Source organism: Accipiter gentilis, chromosome 18 (genome assembly GCF_929443795.1).
Source record: "Accipiter gentilis chromosome 18, bAccGen1.1, whole genome shotgun sequence".
Lineage (NCBI taxonomy): Eukaryota > Metazoa > Chordata > Aves > Accipitriformes > Accipitridae > Astur > Astur gentilis.
This window is the reverse complement of record NC_064897.1, coordinates 29,572,040-29,582,869: the sequence shown is the minus strand read 5'-3', so window position 1 is coordinate 29,582,869 and position 10,830 is coordinate 29,572,040. Positions and strand designations below refer to the sequence as shown.

Here is a 10,830-nt window from a genome sequence, read left to right as displayed (position 1 = left end):
AAGGTTTAGATTGGATATCAGAAAAAAACCTATTTACTGAGAGGGTTGTCAGGCATTGGAACAGGCTGCCCAGGGTAGCGATGGAGTCACCATCCCTGGAGGTGTTCAAAACACACGTAGATGTGGCACTTCGGGACATGATTTAGCAGGCATGGTGCTGTTGGGTTGATGGTTGGACTTAATGATCTTAGAAGTCCTTTCCAAATTTGACAATTTGATTCTATTCTAGGGAGCAGAACAGAAACGTAGCAAGAAAGGAAAAAAAGGAAGGGAGGGAGAACAAAGGGAGAGAGACACAAAGACTGGAAGAAGGACAAAGGGATGACAGAGGAAAAAAATAGCGATAGGCTGCAGGAGAGAGATGGAGGAGTTCAAAAAAGACACAGGGAGCATGACAGAACGAGAGTGAGAAACAAGGGCCAGAGCAGGACAGCACTGGAGGAAAAAACAACTGTGATTGATAGGCTGTCAGAGAGATATGGAGGAAGAGAGAAAAGAGAAGGGACAGCTAGCTCGAGAGGGGAATACAGTTAGAAAGGATGGAAGAGGGAAGGCAACAGATAGAAATACAGAAAAGATGGCAAGAGGAAGCAGGGCAGAGGGACAGCAATAGAAGAAAAAAGGGAGAGGGATCTGGACAGATGGAGAAAAAAGCAGGAGGAATAGATACAATGTGATACGATGGGACAGGAAGTAAGATAGCGCGACAGACGATAATCATGACAAGAGATAGAGAGAGACTATGAAAAGCACAGGAGATTGGAGAGAGAAAGAGAAAACATGAATAAAAAGAGTAGGGAGCACCACAAAGGGTCAGGGAAACAGAAAAACAGGAAGGACAACAGGGACAGTGAAATACAGAATAAAAAACCCCTCACATATTACACACATATAATCCACTATCAAGCCCGCTTCAGAGTTACACAGTACCTCAGCCCCTTTAAGAAAAGTAACACCGCGCCCGAGCCCATTTCGGCGGCGCACCGCGCCCGAGCCCATTTCGGCGGCGCACCGCGCCCGAGCCCATTTCGGCGGCGCACCGCGCCCGAGCCCATTTCGGCGGCGCACCGCGCCCGAGCCCATTTCGGCGGCGCACCGCGCCCGAGCCCATTTCGGCGGCGCACCGCGCCCGAGCCCATTTCGGCGCCGCACCGCGCCCGAGCCCATTTCGGCGCCGCACCGCGCCCGAGCCCATTTCGGCGCCGCACCGCGCCCGAGCCCATTTCGGCGCCGCACCGCGCCCGAGCCCATTTCGGCGCCGCACCGCGCCCGAGCCCATTTCGGCGCCGCACCGCGCCCGAGCCCATTTCGGCGCCGCACCGCGCCCGAGCCCATTTCGGCGCCGCACCGCGCCCGAGCCCATTTCGGCGCCGCACCGCGCCCGAGCCCATTTCGGCGCCGCACCGCGCCCGAGCCCATTTCGGCGCCGCACCGCGCCCGAGCCCATTTCGGCGCCGCACCGCGCCCGAGCCCATTTCGGCGCCGCACCGCGCCCGAGCCCATTTCGGCGCCGCACCGCGCCCGAGCCCATTTCGGCGCCGCACCGCGCCCGAGCCCATTTCGGCGCCGCACCGCGCCCGAGCCCATTTCGGCGCCGCACCGCGCCCGAGCCCATTTCGGCGCCGCACCGCGCCCGAGCCCATTTCGGCGCCGCACCGCGCCCGAGCCCATTTCGGCGCCGCACCGCGCCCGAGCCCATTTCGGCGCCGCACCGCGCCCGAGCCCATTTCACATTTATGGAGCTACAGCTCCAATTTCAAAGTTGTGCAATCACTGGAGCCAGGAATGCACCCCCTTTCCATTAACCCAGCAGCAGCTACATTTACCTCAAGGTATCTACAACTCGCCCTTGGATGCCTAATTCCAACAGACACTTTCACTCACTTCAACAGCTAAGTTTACCTATGGGCACATGCTTCGCTCTGCACTTGCCTTTGTGATTGCCATTAGTACTGTGATTCCCACAAGGACACCTAATTACCTGTCTGTCTTTCGTTTTGTTCTTAGTGCTTCATTTGGTCCATTACTCATTCCACACACTTTCAGCTATGTCAGTATTTAAAGTCCAATTCTACAACCTTCTTTTTCTACAATATATAGAAAAGACTTTACGGTCTCACTCGTCAAATATTTGACACTATTAGTTCTAGTCCTCTTTTAATCATTATTTTTACAAATACATTTAAACTCCAAAAAATCTAGCATTACCTGAAGAAGAAATGCCACTATTTAGTACCTGCAGTGCTTTACGGAGTGGTCTTTTCCACATTCCTCGCTCCCATTACATCCGTCGCTGCACATCCAGAAGCTTTACTCCCTGAGGTGACATTACCTGCACTATCCCCATTCCCGGGCAGCAAACGAGTGAGCTCCGCTCATCTTGACAGACTGTCTACTTCCACACCTCGACACAAAACCAGAAATTGAAACATGTCATTACATCACAAACTACAAACAGCACCCAAATATTTTTTTTTCAAAACCCAACACAGACAAATAGAGTTACACTCACGCACTTCACAACCCTGGCCTACTCCATGCTGGCCATCTAGTCCAACTCCCCCCACCCTTCGCCCACAAAATCCTCAACTGTCTTCCAAAGACCATCCACTGAACAACATATTTCCCTGCGCTGACTGGCAATTACCAGGTTCCAGGGGAGCGGTCCACGGTAACGGCGTTCCCAGGAGCCTTGGAAAAAAAAAAAAAAAAAAAAAAATCGCCCTGCCTCTGAAAACCCGGGCCCGAGGCAGACCCCAGTCCAAACATTGGCGATCAACATTGCCTCATGGAGCAGCTGGGACCAGGGAAAAGAAAAAAATTGGGGCAGGGGAGGACACACCAAAAACCAACCCAGATCCCAGCTGGGGTTTTTTATTCTATGTTTTTGGGGTTTTTTCCGTAATTCCCTGAAAAACCATCTCAACTCTACATCCAACCTGAAAGGGAAAAAAAAAAAAACAAAAAGTCTAAACCACATAACCCTAAACAAGGTTAGACACATTCACAACACAGCACTCATTCAGACGACATGCACGCCAGCCCTCACTCTCACCTCATCTATCCTACCGCCCACAGGCCTGGAGAGGCCGTCACCCCATGCCTGCAGCAGCGGGGGCCTCAAAAATCGCCCTACCTGCAAAAACCCGGGCCCCAGCCCAACCTCCTTCCAACCAGACTCCCCACAAACTGCCCTTCCGTTACACCAACGTTTCAATACGCACCATCATCTCCACCATCCGTGCATGTTCAACTCGATACTGAGCTTTCACAGTGCCACGTGTCACAGTCCAACCTCCGTAGCAGCCATGTCACCTAAATGCAAGGTTCCTTCAAGCACCTCTCGTGCCCTGTCATCACCTGCAAAAACAACACACAAAGCTTGTCAACAGACACTTCATCCTTGAGAGAGAAGTCAAGTCCTCCACCGCTCCCCTACCCTGCTTCCCACCTATTCCAAAAACAACACATCCTTACAGCCAGTGTCCTCCACGGCACTTGAAAAAAAAAACAGAGCATCACAAACACAGAGCTCTCCCAAAGTTACCGATCGCTCCAAGACCCGTCACGCTGCTACTCAGACCTCAAGGCCTTGACCAGTTCTAGAGACCTGCCACAAAGCATCCGCATAAACAAGATGAACACCATTGCCCAGTTCCTGCCTTACTCAATGCTAGTTCACAGTCCAATTGCGATCCCCTCAACTCTTTGCATGCAAAGAGCCCAAAGACATTAAACCTTCTATGCTGCCTCTACAATGCCATACAAGACACACACGAACGTAGAGCCATGTAATTCACATGCAAATATAATGCCATACAAGGCAGTACTCTTACCTCGGTCAAGGCAAAACAACTCAGAGCACTGCCATACCAGACAAAACGGAACAGGGCCAATGCAAGAGACTCTCACGTGACAGTCAATACAAGTACAGACCAAAACAATACAAAACCAATACAGAACCACAGAAGGCAAGGCAGTCTCAGGTGGCAATCCATACAAGTACAGAGCACTGCAATACAAAACACAATGCAGGGCCAGGCAATGCGAGACAGTCTCACATGACAGTCAATACAAATACACAACAAAACACCACAGGGCAAAGGCAAATACAGACCAATACAATGCAAGAAAACTGCAAAACACAGCAAAGCAAAGCAGTCTCATAGAGCCACCGGACGCATCTTCCTTCCAACTCAACTCACGGACCCACCTCCTTACAGCGCTCTGCTGCCTTTCCCCATCGCTCTGTGGGACGCATCCTGTCCCTCCACATATGAAAAAAAACACCCCACAAACATATTGAACGAGTCACCTGGATGCAGAGCAAGAGCTTCACAACTCCAGAGGTCTTGATTCCATCTACAAAGTCCATCTGGAGTCCAGCTACAGCCTGTCATTTAAAAAAAAAAAACAAAACAAAACAAAGAAACAAAAACAACAACAAAAACCAATCCCCCCCCCCACTGTAGGGTTCAATTATATGGAACTTAGTTACTGGGCCTGAAAGTAGCTCATGGTCGCAAGAGCGTTCCAGACACCTTTGAAGGCCCTGAACAGAACAAAGAAGACGACAGAAGAAAGATCCCAATTAGAAAAACACAGGTGCACATTCCACGATAAAGGGAACTTGGCACAACCGACCTCAATTCAGGGGCTTATCTCGACCGATTGGACTAAGACAAGTTTTGCATGCTCTAACATCGCCAATTATATCCTGTGTGTATGTGCGTGTACAGAGCGAGTATAACTATCTGTATCTTAGGTTTATACCCGTGGACAGTATCGATGTAACCAATCACCGCTTACGCTTGTGCGCGTGGACACCACATGCTTGCGTGCAGCAGCCAATCAAAGCTTCTAAACAACTTAGAGAATTGTATAAGAATGATCAGCTAAGCTCAATAAAGGGGCGACTTTAATCATCATACTGGTGTTCTATTGTCCGGGCCCCGCATGGAGTAACCCTAAACCCTACACCCCACCAGCCAGAAAAAAAAAACCCAGGGCCAAACTTGGAGCCCATCACGTGCAAGTCTTAACACCTTGGAGAGTCAAATCCGCTTCACTGCCCCTCAACAGCCCCTGCCACACGGCTCCAATCGTCTCCGTGAAACACTATCGGCACGGCTGTCCGCGCAGCCCGCTGATGGCTACTCGAGCCCAGATGACTGTACAACCCTCGCCTAAACGGTCTAGGCACATCAACGTTTCACCCGTAGACTCTTATCGCTGTTCCACCTACCCCTGACTCTACATCCCCGGGCAAAGCAGCTCCAAGCCAAGCACACCGTGTGCAGAACGTCACCATGTGGAACGCTACCAACGAGGTGATTCAAAGAGAGAGAAAACTCTCGGCAAGAAGAATGACCCCCGGACGGGAGGCACCGTCAAGCAAGATGACCTACGGGCCGCAACCGCGAGGCCAGGAGGCTCCACGGCAGACCCAGAGAAGAGGAGTCAAACAGAACGGCCCGTTACAAGACAGCACTGTCAAAACCCAGACGACAGATGCGCCAGAAGCCTGGCATCGAGACCTAAGGATGTCAGGATGCGGGGAAGAAGTCCCAGTCCGAGAAAACGGACGGCTAGAGAGCAGAGCTGCCGATGCAGCCCGAAACAATGCTGCCATAGAGCACCGACCGGAACCCGCCGAGACCGATCCATGCTTTAGAGCTCCGAGCTCAAGAAAAGAAGCACCCAATTGGCACTGGGCCGATGAGCAAGAGCATTCGAAACCCTAGGGACAGCACCCGAAGCGCATGCCTCGCTCCTCCGGTGCAAAGCGCGACAAGGACATCGAGACCCGAGGAAGGTCTAAGCACACAAGACAGACTACACAAACTACACGCCACCACGGACACGGGCTGGAACTGCCCAGTCCGGCACACACGGGTCTCGTGCTGAAAAGCAACCCGCTCCCTTTGCCTGCGCAAAGGCGACTGCTTTGGGACAGCCCTCTCTCCTGCGCTAATTTTAAAACTCCTCCCTGCAAGTCCCAGCTTTGTCCTTTCCTCCCAGCCTGGTCCCTCAACTTAGCTTTCAGAGGGCCGAGGGTCCAAATCCATCCTCCACAAAACCACACGGGCTAACTGGGATGTTCCTCAAGGGGACACATTGCTCTTCAACATCTGCAATGAAAAAAACAAACACAAACAAATCAGAAAAGGGAGTAGGCATCCCGCTGGCCAACTCCAACTACTTCCCCAACACCCCCCTCCTCACGAGTGCCACCGTGTTCGCTTCCCCGCTCATTCCAGACTCAGACCCTGCAGCCGTCGTCACTCGTGGTACCTAAGGTACCGAGAGAAACCACGTTAGCGTGGCACTCATGAGAAGCCATCGGCCCCATGCTCCTCCTCGCTAATCCACAGCTCAGCTCAAACGCTCATCCAATTCCAAAGGTGGCCCGCACAGCGCCTCCAGAACAGAAGGTAAATGCTTATCCAAGCAGCCCCCTAATACTTCGCTATTCAACACCGACCCGGCCGACGACCGCCTCACCTCAGACCGCTCACCGGCATGCAGCTTTGCAGGAGATGTTATACCAGACTTCACGGTACGTAAAGGGTGCCTATAAGAAACCTGCAGAGGGACTTTTTACAAGGGTGTACAGCCATAGGAGAAGGCGGTAACGGCTTTAGTCCTAATGAAGGTACATTTAGTTTAGGCGTTAGGAAGACGTTTCTCACTAGGGGTGGTGAGGCACTGGAACGCGTTGCCCAGAAAACCTGCGGATGCTCCCTGCCTGGAAGCATTCAAGGCCAAGTCAGATGGGGCTTTCAGCAACCTGGTCTCGCAGAAGGTGTCCCTGGGGGGCTTGGAACTAGAGGATCTTTATGGTGCTTTCCAACCCAAACCATTCTACGATTCTATGACATTCAAATCCAACTGCAAAACTCCTCTGAGAAGGGCTGGTGAACCCTCCTCCCTTTCCCCCGCAGTCCCAAAACTTAAGAAACCCCTTTTCTTCTCCTCAACTGTCAGGAAAGGAACCCCACTGCTTCCTGACACCTCCTGCCCTCAATTTGCAACCCTGAACCCCCTTCAGTGGCTACTCCTCAGGAGCCGCTCTTCTGAGCCACATCCCAAATCCTGGGGGAACCTCCTAACCTACAGCTTCCCAGAGACTCTGAGCTCTGCTACATGCCCACAAAATAAAGTCAAGTCCCAAGGCTTGTAATCTATGAGGGGCCTGCCACCAGCTGCAAAGATTCTAAGGACAACGTGGCATTGTGTGGGCAATGAGGAAGGGCAACGAGGCATCCCAAACCCTGAAAGGTTGTGCCTCACAGCCTTTCTACTTTCTTCAGAAATACTAAGTCTCTATATACAAATACATACAAGACATTCACTGTAACCCCTGCTAAACAACGTCACCGTCAGTCCCGTTAAGAGAAATATCAGCAATGTATACAGCATACAGCAGAACTGGTGAAGAAAACAAGGTTCCTTTTTCAATGAAGTTGGGAATTCCAGGGAAACACAACACATGAAGAATTAAGAAAAAAAACAAACAATGCATACTATTAAACCATCTTTCTACCCCTGAACACTCAAAGCAAAATTACTGACCTGAAAAAAGGAAAAAAAAAAAAAAAAAAGCAGCTGTATACAACTGTTACTTTCTACCACACATGCTGCTGAACCTTGACTGGTCCTGAAGCTCTTACCTCAGGCAGACACCTCTTCCCAAAGGGCTGAGCCAGCTCAAAAGCTGCAAAGCACTCAAGGAAGAGCTGAGCACCAACACCAGAGAAACCCAGGAGCACAATGAGCTCCCTCAGCAGAGCCTGTGGCTCAAATAGCCCCGAGCCTCCACCCACCACCCTTAGCACAATCCCCTAGGAAAGGGGAAGGGCAAACCACCAGCAGTTATAGAGTCAGCTGGAGGAGCAGCAGCACTGTTCTCACCTGCCTTAAATTTACAGCAAATGAGACCCTGAACAGAGAAGGTAACTCCCCAGGAGATGACACTACTTGCTCCTATGCTACAGCTACACCTATTGCATCAGCAATGGGACCAGGTAGGGAATTCAACTTAATTTGTCTGGGGTGTAGACAGAAAACGATAGATGCCCTTCCAAACTAGGTAAGAAACTAGCTCATTAAATGCAATGACATTGTTGTTATCAAAAATGATGTGCTTTAGTTTCCTATAAAAAAGCCAAAACACTCTGGGGTTATGCTTCATTTCTAGCAAGGCTGTGCATACCACCTTACTTCTACCAGAACTACCTTCTGGATAGGAATGAATCAAAGAGCAGAATTCAATCCCTTAAGAATTCCATCTCCAAAATATCTCTGGTTGCAAAACAAATTCTTTACTGTGAATAGCCAATGATGCAGAGTCCCCCTGAGCGCGTCTCCAGCTGACTCCCTTAACAGAGGTACAAGAGCCCCAAAGCACAAAAGACACCAAAAAAACCATGGAAATACATGGGGGGGACCAGGCAGCAGCCATGCCCCACAAGGACAGGGCAGGGGGGCAATGACAGCCGCTGCAGTCATGCAGGAAAGGTTCAGCAGAAGCCACACCCCCACGGTTTGGGGGGGAGGGGGCTGCAGCCACAAATGACACCAAGACAACATGGAACTTTGGGGATACACAGCTGGTGGGGGGAAGGGGGTGATGCCCTCACTAATCGGCATGGGAAAAAACTCACAGGGATGGTGGGTTAGATGGATAATTTACGGTGGTAAGATATGTGCGCAAGAACATGCACAGGCTGGGGGGGTCATGCATGAGGTTTACCTTCACCAGGGGCTCCACCCAGGTAATCCACAGTAGGTAACCGCATCTGGGATAATCTGCAACAGCAGTTCCACTCTGGGTTCTTGACCCAACACCAGATAATCCACACTGCCTGCCCCATGGAGGGGGTGCTTCCCACAGGATGGGGCATCTGCTGAGCATCACCACACCCTTACGACAACACATCTAAAAAATTAAAATCACAAAATGTATTTCAGCATATTAAGAAAATAACACCAAATGAATAGAGGAATTCCAGCAAAGGGAGAGGCTAGCAGGTGCCCTAATTAGGACTCGAGCTAAACAGGCCAGCTCACAATACAACACATCCTTTAGAATGTAGACTGAGGAAAACTGGTTTGCTGTTAGATAACTGTTTAAGTGAGATTTGATAAATGATCATATATTAACATTATGGTTGAAACAGTAGACAAAGGGTATCTGGGGACATAATTACAAAAGTGTAGTCAAGTGATGAACTAGTAATTATTCATAAGTTTTGCAGTTCTTTGCTCTTATGACTAGATGTTCCTGTACACTAAATGAGAACAATGCTGAAATTGACCACATGTGATTGAAACTGCGTTAAGCTTCAAGATCAAAGAACAAGGACAAGAATAAAGACTTCGAGGACAGCCAGCAAGAACTTCAAATGGGTCGGTGGTCGCAAAAGCACCCCTTCGTCTCAAATGGATCCTTCATTGCGCGTGATCGGATGTAGGCAGTGCTATGATAATCGGTTGTCGTCGTTTTTATGTATATGTATACTAATCTGATTAATAAGCAATTAGTTATTCTATATAACCTGTTTGTGCTAAAGCTGTGGCATGCACACCAGGTGGAACTATCTGCCGTGCATCCAGCGCTGCAATGAAGAATGCCCACTTTCTAAAACTCCAAAACGAGTCTTAGGGAGTTTCTTCAACTGGCTTTTCAGTATCAGAGGTACAAGGGAGGAAAGGAGGAAAAAAAAAAAAGAAAAAAAAAAAAAAAAAGGCAGGGGTGTGGGAAAGAGAGGGGACCAGGGGAGGGAAGGGCAGGGAGGTACCAGAACACTGAAGAGGGGACAGGGCCCCGAGGGCCTGGGGCTCACCACAGCTCGTGTTCTTGGCGCTGCCAGGAGAATTTGCCAGTTCAGACACTTCTTTCTGCTCCTCTCCCGCTCCCCTCCTCTTCTGTAACTCCGGTGGCATGGCCGTCCTCCCCCTAGGAGAACACGCGAGACGTCTCGTAGGTCTTGCAAGACAAGGCTTCCTAGGCACGGAGCCTCGCTCGCTCGCACACTACGAGGCCGTGCTGCATATGGACCCTGTGGTGCACCTCGGCAAGCCCCAGGGTCTGCTGTAGCCGTCTGCATGTGGCATCAGGGTTGCAGGAGTGACAGCAGCCAGTCAACAGTTGCTGGCAAGAGATTTACAACAAAAAATAATGCCTGGTTCAGGTGGCAGCCTGAAGGCAGGCCACAAGAGACCCAAAGCTGCTTCGTGCCAGAGGGGCAGCTCTGTTCGGCAGGAAACGCCGCGGCCCAGCTGCAAGCGAGCGATACCCCGGCGACCCTGGGGCTCAGTTGGGGTGGGCACCTCCGTGCTATCAGAACTCTGCTCTCCTAATCCTGCACGCACGCAAGGCTTCTTGCGCGGGGCTTGTCTCTTATCGAAGAGACGCTGCACGGTGTTACTTAACCATCCTGCCCTCCGGTGTGCAAAGTAATTAGACGTTGAGGCAGGGAAAGCAAAGAGGCCTACCGGGATATTAGATGTCCTCAGCAGAGGACCATAGAGCCCTCGAGGTTCCATCTTTGCTCCCCACAGGAGCGTGGCTCCGCACTCCTTGCCGCTCCCGCCAGCAAGCGTCACAATTGCCCTTTGCTGCCTGCAATACGCAGTACCTGCACGGCCCCAGTACTGCCACTTACACAGCGAGAGGTGCTCGCTATAAAGCGGCGATGAAGAAAAGGATGGCCTGGCAAGATGTCAGGAGGAGCAAAGAGAGCCTCCAGCATTAGCCAGGCAGGGCTTGCAACTCACCTCGCATCGTGGTTTAACGCCAGCCAGCAACGAAGGCCCACGCGACCG

The 10,830-nt window shown here is 51.0% G+C and overlaps 1 long non-coding RNA gene across 1 annotated transcript in view; it reads right to left on the bottom strand.

Annotated features, from left to right (window-relative positions):
- Positions 1–2,241: 2,241 nt before the first annotated feature.
- Positions 2,242–10,830, bottom strand: part of LOC126047714 (uncharacterized) — a 53,606-nt gene continuing 45,017 nt past the window's right edge. The window contains exon 3 of the long non-coding RNA XR_007508677.1: positions 2,242–2,404. This is a non-coding gene — a long non-coding RNA (uncharacterized LOC126047714). The remainder of the gene's footprint in view (positions 2,405–10,830) is intronic.